The following is a 13,982-nucleotide window of genomic DNA, read 5'->3' on the forward strand; positions in this document are numbered from 1 at the left end:
TTAACTGACTGAGCCCCCAGGCGTCCGTTTCATATATTTTAATTACCAAATAAATTGGTAATATTTCCCCAAAACTTCATCAGGAAGAAACCAGAGGCTCCAACTCCAATGCAAAGTCTTTCCCAGCAGATGGTAGTTCCATCCCCCTGCGTCTGGTTCCGTCCTCCCCTCACCTGCCGGGCTGAGCAGCAAACCACCATCTTCAGGACGCCCACCCACACGCGCGCACAAGGTGTCACAGCCGCGGCCGACCTGCTAGGGCGGGAATGAACTAGTGATTGTCGAGGCAACACGGTGAGAGCAGAAGCTTGATGCTGCTCAGACCCAGTCCCCTCACCCCTGAGTCCGCCGAGTGACCTGGAGCAAGTCACTAATCCCATGTTTTAGTTTCCTTACCTGTAAAATAGAGATGATGGTGGAACTCGGGGATCGTGTAAACTGATGCATACAAATCACGTAGCTTAGTGCTTGTCATGGGGCTCAGACCCCATGAGCTCCCATCCCTAAATTGGCAAATCCATCTTCCATCCCAGGAACTGCGGACACCTGAGCCGCCCAGACACAAAAGACAAACGGAAGACCTCCTGCTCCCTCTGAGGTAGTATCCCACGCCCAAGAGGGATCGCCTTCGTCTTTCTTACCTTGTAGACCCTCGGACAATTCATGGATGTGCATTTTAAAGAAAGTGGAGCTCAGAGCAGGGGCCGAAGGAGCATTTTCTACCAGGAACTCACTACCTCAAGCCCTGCAGCTGTTGCTCGCTCGCGGCTGAAGACCTTTTGTGCACAGGGTAGTGACTTCAGGGTCTTGAGCTCCTCAGCACGGACGGCCAGGTCCTGTGAAACAGGAGTTCCTCGCCTTCAGCCTCCATCTCACCACGGGAGGGATCAGTCTGCAGGAGACACACCATCTACAGCGATCCCGGCACCGGGGCTGGGGCTGGCACGAGGAGGGGCCGCGGAGCCTGAGCCGTGGAGCTCTGCACGCTCTCCAGCACCGTTGCTCCAGCCGTAGGTGTACTCGATTTTAAAATTGAGTGAAATCGGGATCCCTGGGTGGCGCAGCGGTTTGGCGCCTGCCTTTGGCTCAGGGCGCGATCCTGGAGACCCAGGATCGAATCCCATATCGGGCTCCCGGTGCATGGAGCCTGCTTCTCCCTCTGCCTCTCTCTCTCTCTCTCTCTCTCTCTGTGAATATCATAAATAAATAAATTTTTAAAAAATAAAATTGAGTGAAATCAAATAAAAGTAAGTGTGTTTCCTCAGTCACACTAGCGGCCCTTCAAGAGCTGGCCAGATCTATCCTCTCCTCTTGTTTTCAGCCCCGTGGGCTGCAGAGGGGCGAGGACTTCCTCCCCGAGCGCCAGATGGGTGACATGAGAGCGAATTGTAGGTGGCGCTTCCTCTCCTCAGTACCAGTCCTCTCTGTCTCCTAAAGTCGCCTACACCGGCTCAAAAAAGTTGTGCAGGGCTTTCGGTCACCATCAAAGGAGCGATTTTGGAGTGTCACTAAGCAAAGGCTTTGACGAGGAATCCAATCTGGGTATTATTTCCACCCCAGGCTGGGTAAGAGATTGTCCCACTGTGTCCTGAATTCTCTTGTATGTTAAGCAGATCCAACAGGGAAAACCAACATAGTTTTTTGCATTTTAGTTTTATGAAGCCGCTCACCTTTCTCCAAGCAGGATGTGGGATCTGTGTAATTCAGGGCATTTGATGCTAATGCTAGAGATGAAGATGGGAATTATGGGCTGAATGTCTGAAGATCTGAACAGCTCAGGAAGAGAAGATACTAAGAACCACTCAGGAATGGGGCGGATGGGGCTGAGCCACAATGGCAGGGGGCCCGCTCCCAGAAAGTGGAACAGTCTGGTGTCGCGGGCACGGGCATGAGCAGCAGAGCACCCTGCACCGCAGCCCCCAGCTACAGGGGACCCTGAGGCGCTCAAAATGTACAATAGAGGAAGCAAATTTTACACTGTATTTAATTTTTAGATTCTTTAAAATGTATTCATTAGGGAAATAAAACAAGCAGGGGGAGCAGCAGAGGGAGAGGGAGAAGCAGGCTCCCCGCGGAGCAGGGACCCTGACGTGGGATTCAATCCCAGGACCCTGAGATCCCAGGACCTGAGCCAAAGGCAGATGCTTCACTGACTGAGCTACACAGGTATCTAATTTTAATTTAAAAATTCATACTCCAAATTGAACACCAATAAAAAATACACTTATTGAAAAAAAAAAAACCCTCAAACTCAATTTGGTTACTGGAAAACTTTGGATATGACTGAAATAACTTGAATATGTAAATCTACCTTTTCAACTATACATCTACTGAAATCTAAATACAGATTGAGTATTTCTGATTAAATTTTAGAACCAAGTTGAGATGTGCTCTAAGAGTAAAACACACATCACGCTTAGAAGGCTTGGTACCAAACTGTGAACTATCATATTAATAATTTTCATGTGGTTACATGTGAAGTATTAAATTTTTGATATATTGGGCTTAATCCAACACATTAAAATTGACTTCATTCATTTCTTTTTACATTTATTTGCTTATTATTGAAGTATAGCTGACGCACGATGCTACGGGGTCAGATGTACAACAGAGGGATCGCACATCTCTGTACCTTACGCTGTGCTCACCGCGAGTGTAGCTACCATCCGTCACCAGATATGGCTATTTATTATGGTACCATTGACTGTGCTCCCTGTGCTGTGCCTTTCATCCCCAGGGGCTTCTTCACCCTGTAACAAGAAGCCTGTACCCTCCATTCCCCCTCAAACTTTTTGGCCCTCTACCCACTCCCCTCCCCTCTGGCAACCACCCATTTGCCTTCTGTATTGAACGGTTTGTTTCTGCTTTTGGTTTTTTTTGTTGTTGTTTTTTGTTTTTGTTTTGTTTTGTTTTTTTAGGTTCCACATTTAAATGAAATCATATGGTATATTTGTCTTTCTCCGTCTGACTTATTTCACTTAGCATAACACCCTCCAGGTATACATGAATGTCTCTTTTCACTTTTTAATGTAACTCCTGGAAGATTTAAAATTATATGTGGCTAACATTTCCATTGGGCAGCACTTTTCCGGAGCACTTCTCTGGGCCATGTGGGTTCAAATTCCCTTTCTATCGATTTGTAGCTGTGAGATGGGCTCACATGGGAACTTTTGTGGAAATGGGCTAATAATGATGCCTGCTACGAAGAGCTGATGTGAGATGCAAGTGAATTAACACATGCACTTAGAATAGTTCATGACATGCAATGTGCTTATTACGTGGTAGCTATTATTACTATTATGTGTATAGTTGTCATGGCTGTGAGGGCAGAAAGACACTGGGAGGGGACTGTGAAATGCCACAAGAAAGAATATTCTTGGGATCCCTGGGTGGCACAGCAGTTTAGCGCCTGCCTTTGGCCCAGGGCGCGATCCTGGAGATGCGGGATTGAATCCGTCGGGTTCCCGGTGCATGGAGCCTGCTTCTCCCTCTGCCTGTGTCTCTGCCTCTCTCTCTCTCTCTCTGTGACTATCATAAATAAATAAAAATTTAAAAAAAAGAAAGAATATTCTTCTGTTCCTTGTGAAAGCCTCGCATAAAAAGTCCATTTGGATCTGGGTGGAAAATGCCCATGGCCTTGCTCCTTTAGTGTCCATCCAGCTGCATATTAGGACCTGGACAACATCCTCTACATGCTATGGGGCACGACATTCTCTGTCTCCTGTATACTTTCCCAAAGATCCCAAAGGCACAACTAATGAAAGGGTATCCTGATATAATTTAGAAAAGGACACCAGAGGCAGTGTGGCACTAAACCAGGGGTGTGGAGTCACTTTGTCCCTTAACCACTCTGCCATTTAACTAGCCGTATATCTTGCAGAAAGTCATTATTCTCTCTAGGTTATGTTTCCTCATAGACTAAATAGGGATAATAGAAAGTGCTGCTATAAGGATTAAATATGATAGTGGGGTTGAGAGAGCTCCATAAACCACACAGCATGATGCTAACATTGATGCTCTTTTTTTTTTTTACTTTTAGAACCGTTTCTGCTGGTTTAGCGTGTCTTTTAGATAAAATAGAGAGTTGCTTCTGTGGGATTATTTCTAAGTGATTCTAAAGACCTGCCTCTCTTCCAAATTTCCCTTAAACCCGTGTGATAAAATGATCAAGTCCTAGGCCGTAAAAAGTTCCGATGTCTCTCTGGGAAATAAAAATGAAAAAGATACCCAGTTTAGGGATTAACTAGTGAGTCATCATCAGCTAGAAACACCTTGGGTCTTTACGGCCAGCCAGTCACCGGGAGAGTCTCTGGGGAAATGGAACTTAAGTTTTCATTCATTCTTTCACTCATTCATTCAACCAAGGTGTAGGGATGGTTACTGCGTGAGTCACCCTGGGCTCTTCTACTATATCAGGGACCAGAAAAACAAAACAAAACAAAACAAAAAAAACCAAGGTCACTGTCCTGCAGAGCTCACGTTCTAGTAGGAAGAGGAATAATAAACATGATGTACTGGGAAGGCTATAGTGAGCTACCAAGGGAAGAAACGCCGCAGCGGTGACGCACGAGGGAGGGAGGGCCGCAGCTTTGAATTGGGCGGTCAGCCTGTGTCTCCCTGAGCAGGCGGCAGTTCAGCAAAGCCTTGAAGGAATCGATCCTGCAGATATCCATGGAAGAGTGTTCCAGAAATAGCAGCAGCTCGTGTGAAGGCTCCGGGGGCAGGAGCACGCCCGGGCGCTCAAAGGACAGTGGGGAGCGCAGTGTGGCTGCAGCCCGGCAAGGGGAGACGACGAGAGGTCAGAGCTGTGAAGCGGGAGGGGTGGCCAGAGACATCCTATACTGTCCGGACGGGACCCACTTAGGAGTGAAAAAGGGGCTTCAGTGATCACACCGGGGCGACAGTCACCAGCCAGGCAAAGCAGGGTACCTGGGGCCCTGCTGAGAAGCCGTGTCTGGCCTCTGGCTTTTCCCTTAAAGCAAGAAGGAAGCCACTTCTGGAACAAGGTTTCCCCATGCTCAGCAATCATAGCAAGTGGTCAGGAAAGTCCCCGGGTCGAGGGCAGGGGCGGGAAGGCAGTGCGCCCTCGGGCTGACCTGGGTAGACTTCACACCCTTTAAAAAGTCTTAAAAAATGGGTAGCCCCGGGGCCTCAGCGGCTTAGTGCTGCCTTCAGCCCAGGACGTGACCCCGGGGTTCCGGGATCGATTCCGTGTGTCGGGCTCCCTGCATGGAGCCTGTTTCTCCCTCTGCCTGTGTCTCTGCCTCTCTGTCTCTCATGAATAAATAAATAAAATCTTAAAAAAAAAAAAGTCTTAAAAAATGTACTGTTCCGGGACGCCTGGGTGGCTCAGTTGTGGAGCGCCTGCCTTTGGCCCAGGGTGTGACCCCGGGACGGCAGCAACATTGCTAAGTCCCGGGACAGGGCCAAGCGGTAAGCGGCCCAATGGACAGAGGCGGCGGTGGCGCCAGGCCAAGGCAGTGCTGCCTTCAGTCTCCACCTGATGTTGGAGCAAGACTCCTTGGGAGTCCACCGGGGACAGCTCACCCAACAAAGCCCTCGGGGGCAAGAGGCCGAGCTGCCACAAAACTGTCAGGCACTGTTTATTCACACCAGGCCCCAGTTCTACAATCCTCTCACCCCTCCTGCTGTGCCCTTGGTCCTGGCTCCATGGGTCTCAAAGTAGCATTAAAAAAAATTAAAAAAAAAATTTTAAAAACTACTCAAAGGTCCCGATGCAGCTGGAAAAGAAAACATCTGCAAAAAAAAAAAAAAAAAAAAAAAAAAAACCAAAACAACAACAACAACAACAACAACAACAACAAAAAAAAAACCCAACCCAACCCACAACTCTTATAGTCAGCCCCCTGCCGGAGTGTGGGAGCCCGACGGAAACACCTCGGCGGCAGCACTCAAGCCCTGGTGTCTCCCACCCACACCTGTCACCTATAATCAATAACGTTTGGAAGATATTTTGTCCTTCCCCCGATCCTTGCCCCTTGGGAGTCCAGAAGTGGGGTCTGCACCAAACAGAAACCTGAACCCAAACCCTCCGCTGCACGCGTGTTGATATTTTAATGGCCAAGATGTCATGCATTAGCATCCTCCTCCTCCCTACGTGTGCTCAGGAGTTACTGGGTCTGGGAGGTGACGGGAGATTGTGAGGTGAGAGCGACGGTGCTGGGTCCCCACGCGTGGGGATGGCACAGCCTCACCCAGCCTCACCCAGCGTTCCGGCCACAGCCCTTTAGGGCCCGGCGGCCTTCCTGGGATCCAGCGCGCAGCACCTGTGAGAGGCACGCAGGATGCCTGACGCCAGCACGATGTCCTGGGTCAATCATAGCTCAATTCCAAACATCAAAAAAATAAAATCAGGAGGACGAGACTCATCGTAAAAGAAGCTGCCCGAGCTGACCCTAGCTCATGCCAGCAACCACAGCCGGATACTGTAGGATCGGACGCACTCATCTGCTTTGGACGTCAGGTCAGACGTGTGGTTAGGCTACCAGCAGAGCGGACACAGAGTGAGGGCGAGGGCAGGTCAGGCCCTCTGGGAGGTGCTGGGTGTGGACAGGGCGCTTCTTTTTTCATCAAAATTAAAACCACCCAGCATGAGGCCTAATAAAATACAGTTCTTCCTCAACTTCCCGTGGTGCTATGTCCTATAAACCCAGTGTAAATTGAAAATTCCCAGGGAATCCGGGGTGGCTCAGGAGTTGAGCATCGGCCTGCACCCCAGGGCGTGACCCCTGGGTCCCGGGATCAAGTCCCATGTCGGGCTCCCTGCGTGGAGCCTGCTTCTCCCTCTGCCTGTGTCTCTGCCTCTCTCTCTGTGTCTCTCATGAATAAATAAATAAAATATTTTTAAAAAGAAAAGAAAACGTCCTAAGTGGAAAATGCATTCGCTGCACCCAATCTAGGGGATGTCGCAGCTCTGCGGCGCCTCCGAGTGCTCACAACACTTCCTGGAGCCCACTCTTGGACAGAATCATCCACCACGAAGCCCCTTTCACAACAACGTGCAAAATAGTTCACGTGACTTACTGGATGCTGTGCTGGAGGCGAGAAACAGGGACAGGATGGTGGCCTCAGGTGAGCTGTTTGCTGAGCCGGGCCATCACGCGATGCCACGGCCCGCATCACGAGCAGGCGTCTCCGGCACATCGCTGGCCTGGGAAAGACCCAAACGCAAAACTCAAAGTAGAGTTTCCATTCAATGTGCACCTCTTTGTACCATCAAGAAGTCAAGAAACGTTATAAGTCAAACCCCTGGGGGCTGGGGCCGTCCATACATCGTAGAACAAGAGGGAACTTGGCAAAAAAAAAAAAAAAAAGAGGGAACTTGGCATCGTTTGGAACTAGACACAGGTGGGGGCTGCGCAGCATCCCGAATATGCGACACGCTCTAGAATCGTTTGAAAACGGCTAATTTTATGGTGTGTGGATGTCACCTCGATTTACAAATGACAAAGGACTTGTTGATAATTATTTGCGCAGAAGAACGGCTGCGTCGGGAAACAACCGACTTGGACTTTAGGAAAATGACATGACCTCACCGACAGAGGAAGCAGGGATCCAGGTAAATACATGGATTTTGATCCTCGGAAAACATTTTTTTTTAATTTATTCACGAGAGACATAGAGGGAGGCAGAGATGCAGGCAGAGGGAGAAGCAGGCTCCATGCAGGGAGCCTGACGCGTGACTCGATCCCAGCACTCCAGGATCACGCCCCGGGCTGAAGGCGGTGCTAAACCACTGAGCCCCCCAGGGGTCCCTCGGAAAATATTTTTTAGAACCTGAACTAGAAAGTAGGATGTGAAAACCAATAGTTGCACAGAATGCAAATACATCGATTATTCGCATCCTGTGTCTCTGCCTCTCTGCCATGAACTGACGGTGGCGGCCACAGGACAAGGTCGGTGGGTGCAGCACCCCCCAGCTCCGAGGCTGCTCACAGAGGGACACAGTGAGGGCCCTGGACCCTGAACCGCGGAGGGCAAGCAGTGGGAGGTGACACCCCAGCGTGGCCGGCCTGGTCCCGGGCACGGCACCTGCTCCTGTGCAGAGGCCCCGTGCCATGACCGAAGGCCAACGTCAGCGAGCAGCCCAACCGCCCTGAGCTCGGATGCACATGAGGAAGTGGACTCAGCGGGTCCACACCGACGGCGACCCACCCCCAAGAAACAGGGATAGAGCCCTGGGAGAGGGGGAGAGCCGCCCAGCGCTCTCCGGGAATGGTCCTTTGGGTAGCTCGGGACACCTGGCGAGGCGCAGAACGCTCAGCCACTCCATCAAGGCTTCCTCCGGCCGCGGCTGAAGACATTCTTTACCTTCTCGGTGGGGCCTCAGGGACGTCTCGGCGAACAGTAACCGATGGTGATCCCGTGGACCTAACTCGTTCCCTGAACTCTGGGGAATTCTGTTGAAAAACGGGGTCCTATCTTCAACGGACGGACGTAAGATTCCTGCCACCAAACAGGCCACAGAAAACAGCACCTGAAACGTGTAAATAGAAAGCATTTAAAAACACATATTTCAAAAATAAATAAATAAATAGATAGATAAATAAATAAATAAAAAATAAAAACACGTATTTCCTCCAGTTCCCTGCTGAGTGGGGAGTCTGCATGTCCCTCTGCGCCGCCCCCCAGCTCGTGTTCTCGTTCTCTCTCTCTCTCTCTCTCTCATAAATACATAAAATCTTTTTTTTAATAAAATCTTTTTGAAAAAACAAAAAAATAAAAAAATAAAAAACACAAAAAAGACCTACTTCTTGCTTGTCTGAGTTTGGAGAGTGAGAGTCCATCTGCTGGGTATTTTTTTTTAATTTTAATTGCAGGAATAATGGATAGCACAGTTTCGCGCTCTGATGCCAACCTCATAATAATTTTGTCATGCCATCGCGCTTGTCTCCTTCCTCGGAACCACATCCCAGCCCTTGAGCTTCTCCTTTCTCCAGCCAGACATCAAAGGCTCTAAATATAAGCTCGGGGATCCCTGGGTGGCCCAACGGTTTAGCGCCTGCCTTTGGCCCAGGGCATGACCCCGGGGTCCCAGGATCGAGTCCCGCATTGGGCTCCCTGCATGGAGCCTGCTTCTCCCTCTGCCCATGTCTCTGCCTCTCCTCTCTCTCTCTCTCTCTCTCTCTCTCTCTCTGTGTGTGTGTGTGTGGTGTGTGTGTGTCTCATGAATAAATAAAATATTTTAAATAAATAATAATAAATAAATAAATAAATAAATAAATAAATAAATAAAAGCTCATGCCAATAAGACACCTGCAGACTGGCACACCCAGAAAAATCAGAATTCCCTTTTTAGGCTCCGTCTGGGTCAACGCCCTGCTCGACATATTCTGATTCCCACCCCAGCTACATGCATTTCCCTTGTGAAGGTCTCCGTTGCAGTAAAACCAAAAGTGTCATCGATTCCCTCAGTCAACTGAAGGTTTAAGGTCAAACTACCCCCGGCTTTTCCTTTTCTGGAATAGAGTCAATACCAGCTCTTCCTCCCAGCACGGAAACCCGTAACTCGTTTTCTGAGCGGCAACTGGTTCCCCAGAGCCTTTTCCAGAAACCTGCACACAGGCCTGACCCTGCCTGGGACCGTTCGGGAGGACTGTTTGTCGGCGTGGGGTGGGGCGGGAAGACATTCTAGGTAAAGCTCTGCATGTCTTAGTGATGGGACGCGACATAGGAAGGTTCTGGAAGCTGAGGACAAGGCGCAACCCGCTCGCGTCGCTTGGAGATGTGACCAACTCCCGCAGGGTCCCCGGGTACTAAGCTGGGCCTGGCTAACACTGGGTTTCAGGGTTCCCCGCCCCTCAGGCCTCAAGCCTTCTTTCCCCTTCTTCGGGGAAGCCTGAACTGCTTTTCTCCTACGAACTTGAGGCCTCAGCCAAAGATATTGTAGGTTTAGGGAAATGGAAGCGAAGCACTCTCGCTTCGTCTCCTTTCCCCAGTTTCAAGGGAGTTCGTGCCCAGAGGAGTGGTTTTCCAAGTATGGTCCCCGGCCCAGCACTGTCAGCCTCCCCGGGAAACTTCCTAGAAGTGCAACCCCCCAGGCCTAGTAAATCCCGAGCTCTTGCCCCCCCCCCCCCGGCAAGCTGTCGCCACACGTCAAGTCTGAAAACCACCCCTCGGAACCTTCCAGTGTGTCTGCCGTGTGGACCAATAAATTCCTGCGGCTTGGAGGGAGGTCCAGGCTGCAGTCATGGTTCCCCCACGGAGCAGTGAGTGAGCTGGGGAGACCCGCCGGGACACAGGGCAGCGGAGTGGCTGGAAGAGATGCTGGTAACACTGGTTCCCGAGTTAGCACGACAGGAGGCCGTCTGGCTGCCCCGGGGCCGGGCCCTTAGGACACTGAGGACATCTCCCAGCCCCAGGACAGGAGAAAAAGGAGCGATGCATCATTCCTCCTGGAAGCAGCCCCCCTGCCAAGGCAGGGCCTGCGTGTGATGCCGCCCAGCATGGTGTCAGCCCGGGTACAGGGTCCAAGATGATCGGACAGATGGCGTAAGGAATAAAAACCCATGCCAGTAGCTCACCGGGAAGGGAAGACCTACAGATTGGCTCCCATCCATTAGTCTGTATATTTACTCGACAGACATTTGTGGAGCATCCCTGTGTTCAGGCTCATTTTTGTTAAGTAGCCAACCCACTGCCAAAGCCTCCGGAACGCGCCACTTCTTGAGGAACGTCTTGGAAGGATCTTTGGTTCCCGTAGGTAGTGCGGAGCCAGCCGTTTTTGGGCAATGCCCCTGATGGAGTTATACCAACTGCAATGAATGCAAAAGGGTAGAGAGCTTGGCTATGCCCCGGACCTGAGGACCAGCCCTTAGACTGTCACACCACTGTGGGTCTAGACCTCTGGGCCATCCATCATGCCCATGACCCGGAATTCAAATCCCTTCAAGAAAAGAGCTCATCACAGGTGGCAGGAACCGGGGTTTTCTTGGCCACTACAGGGACCATACCTTAGGATCAGTCCCGCAAACCTCCTCAAGGTGGGGTCTCTGTGCCAATGGAAACCAAGCAGTGATTGCCCTCATCCTGGGTAAATGACCCCAGCGAAACCAAATGAAAGATGTTCGAGGGCAGCGGTTTCCCCGTCAGCACTTTCTTGGAACGGGATGGTCCCTGCTCTACGGTGGGACCTCCGTCTCTAGGAATCAGGGAGGCCATGCTGTGCTGGGATAGGCTAAGATGTGGGCAAGAGAAGGTTTCCGGGGGGAAAAGCTGACTCAGCGGCAGCCGAGTTTTTGGGTGAAGCTGATGTTTCTAAAGGGAATCTGTCAATGGGCAAGCAGCTGGCTAGTGGGGTATGATCTTCCACCAATGTCCTCAACCCCAAAATGGGTTACATCCCACCTAGCCTCGGGGATGACCCCTGAATTCAAAAGACACACTGTCTTCCGTCGTGAAGATAATCCTATTTGGAGAGCATATGATCCCGAAGTCAGACCTTTGGCCTCTCATACGGGGGGGGGGGGGGTGTTCTCCAGGATTTGTGCGGGGTTTGTGCTGCACTAACTGGCCCAGAACCCACACAAACTGGGCAGGGTCTGATAGGTCTTCTGCACAGCACCCACTCTCCTGGATTAGGAAGCGTCGTATTTCCTGAGAGTGTCTGGAAGGCTACCTACTGGCCACCCTCCCAGCTGCTGGTTGGCTGCTTTTGAGCACCACGAACCCTCAGCCTTGCAGCTGCAAAGCTCTGTGACGCCTGAGAAGAGTGAGCACATGTCGTAACACGAGGCTCTAACAACACGGGCAGAGGTTGAACCTCCGTTCTTCTCTTTCATGAGGAGCAACAGAGATCCCAACAGGAGAGTTCGAGGCACACTAACGTGTATTACGATTGAAAATTCTTATCCATATATATCCCCGAATAGGCAAATCCCCGTCCTTCTGGTTCCAGAGTGAAATTCCATGCATATCGAAGGGCGCGGTTGCAATCTAATGGAGTAGCCCTGCATCCTGCTATGGCACCTCGGCCCAGGTTGGCTACTTGGTTAACACCCAGATACGGGTTAGACAGGTGTGGGGGGGGGCTGCCCGTGGCAGCAGGCAGTGCTGTGGGAGCACAGTTAGGTGAAGCTCAAGACCCTTAGGTGCTAGGGGCTTCCTACAGCGCTGGAGCCCAGCCCGAATGGCCAGCGCAGTGGGAAGCCAATGGTACATCAACGACCACACACAGTGCTACGAGGGCGACCTCACAGGGCTGACCCCCGTAGGGTGTGCATGTGCTCGGTAGGTGCTTCCAACGGTTGGAAATCCAACTCGACATGGATCTATACTTATGAACCAGTACCTAAAACCCAGGGCCTTAGGAAGTTGTTAAGGAAGGAGCCATGGAAAAAAAATTAAAAAAAAAAAAAAAAAAAGGAAGGAGCCATGGGCAGACCTGAACCTGACCATTTATCTGATTACCTCTCAAGAGCAGAGCATTTCTTACTTCGGGTGCACTTTAGGAGTCGCCGGGCTCTAAGAGGCCGTGAGGCCAGCCTGGACAGCACCTAAGGGCAATCCCTGCCCCCTCCCCTACAACTGCACCGAGTCCCTGTTCCCTTCCCCTGACTCATCCCTGCTAGGGATGCAGGCGAGGAGGTGTGGAGGGTGTAGCCTTGAGGATTAACGTGCACCCAGGTTGATGGGGACAAAGACAACCTTCCCCGGGTCATGCATCAGCCCATTTGCCCTGCACGGAGAAAAAAACTCAGGGTGGGAGAGGTACTGAGTATTTCCTTTAAGTGAGAGAGACATGAGTACCTAAAACCAGAAAATTGGTTTTGACTATCAGGTTGCTTGTGTGTGTGTGTGCGTGTGTGTGTGTGTGTGTGAGAGAGAGAGAGAGAGAGAGAGAGAGAGAGAGAGAGAGAGAGAGACTTTAGAAGGAATGGTTTCAGGAATGAACAAGAATGATGCATAAGTGGCTGGAAAAATGGCAATACTGTAGTTCACGGAAATTTTGCATGAAGGAAGAGCAGAGATAGGTCAATAACACAGCTGTGGAGGCTCAGGAGGTGACCAAGAAAGGTAAATTATTTTAAAAATGGAGGTGACGGACGGGAGAGCGAGTGTGCAAGTGTGTGTGTGTGTGTGCGCGTGTGTCTGTACGTGGGCGTGTGAATGTGTGTGTAGGAGTGTGTGAGGGTGCACGTGAGTGTGTGTAGGGTCCGTGCACGTGCATGAGTGTGTGGTGAGCTGAAGGCTGAGAGTCAGGAGACTGCGGAGGCGGAGGGTGACGGGGGCCAGACCCGACCCTGACGCCATCCCGAGAGGCCATGCTCTGGAGCAACGGTGACATTCAACTCAAAGAAGAGAAGCACCTCGTCCAATGAGGCGGAATAGGTTGGAAATGCAGGAAAAATCCTAACACGCCAAGTTCAAGTGCGTGCATCTTGCATAGAATGTTCTTCTTTCCAAAGCCAAGAAGCACCAGGCAATCTAGTGAGATAGAGTTTCTCCAGTTAGGCTGTAAGTTAAGTGTGATTATTGATCTCTCTCTCTCCCTAATCAATAGATAGCTCTTGGGAAAGGGAAAAAGATGCAGGATTCAGAAGGCCAAGAGCAACCATTCAGGCCCAGAACCCCTGAAATGAAACGGCCCAGAAGCAGGAAGGGAAAAGACCAGGCTGACGTGTGGAGCACAGATCTGAATTTCACCCCCCCGCCCCATATCTTCCTTTGTCTCGTTTCCAGCTTTTTTATCATGAAAAACCTCAAATATAAATTTGATAGAATAAGAATAATCACTTAGATTCAATATTAACATTTTCCCTTAATGGCAAACATTACGTGGGTAATAAATTTATGTACATTTATTACTGAACCATTTGAAACTGGGTTAGATATCATGACATTCAGCCGTGAAATACTTTAGCCCGCATCTCCTATAATAAGAATTTTAAAAATCCCCAAATAGCCCAGATACCTTTATTATACCTAGAAATATTATCAAAAATAAACTGTTAGCTCCCAAC

At 50.4% G+C, this 13,982-nt stretch overlaps 1 long non-coding RNA gene across 10 annotated transcripts in view; it reads right to left on the reverse strand.

Moving 5' to 3' along the window:
• LOC129515293 (uncharacterized) overlaps positions 1-13,982 on the reverse strand; it is a 77,332-nt gene that overhangs the window by 5,875 nt on the left and 57,475 nt on the right. For 6 of the 10 annotated variants that reach the window (XR_008665558.1, XR_008665559.1, XR_008665555.1 and 3 more), the window contains exons 2-5: positions 8,332-8,497; positions 7,045-7,171; positions 397-836; positions 174-252 (exon numbers count right to left, since the gene is read on the reverse strand). This is a non-coding gene — a long non-coding RNA (uncharacterized LOC129515293). Of the gene's footprint in view, positions 1-173; positions 256-396; positions 893-7,044; positions 7,172-8,331; positions 8,498-13,982 lie in introns of all 10 variants that reach the window. The other 4 variants (XR_008665560.1, XR_008665561.1, XR_008665556.1 and 1 more) reach the window with 4 other exon arrangements.

Source organism: Nyctereutes procyonoides, unplaced genomic scaffold (assembly GCF_905146905.1).
Source record: "Nyctereutes procyonoides isolate TBG_1078 unplaced genomic scaffold, NYPRO_anot_genome, whole genome shotgun sequence".
In the NCBI taxonomy this organism is placed as follows: Eukaryota; Metazoa; Chordata; class Mammalia; order Carnivora; family Canidae; genus Nyctereutes; species Nyctereutes procyonoides.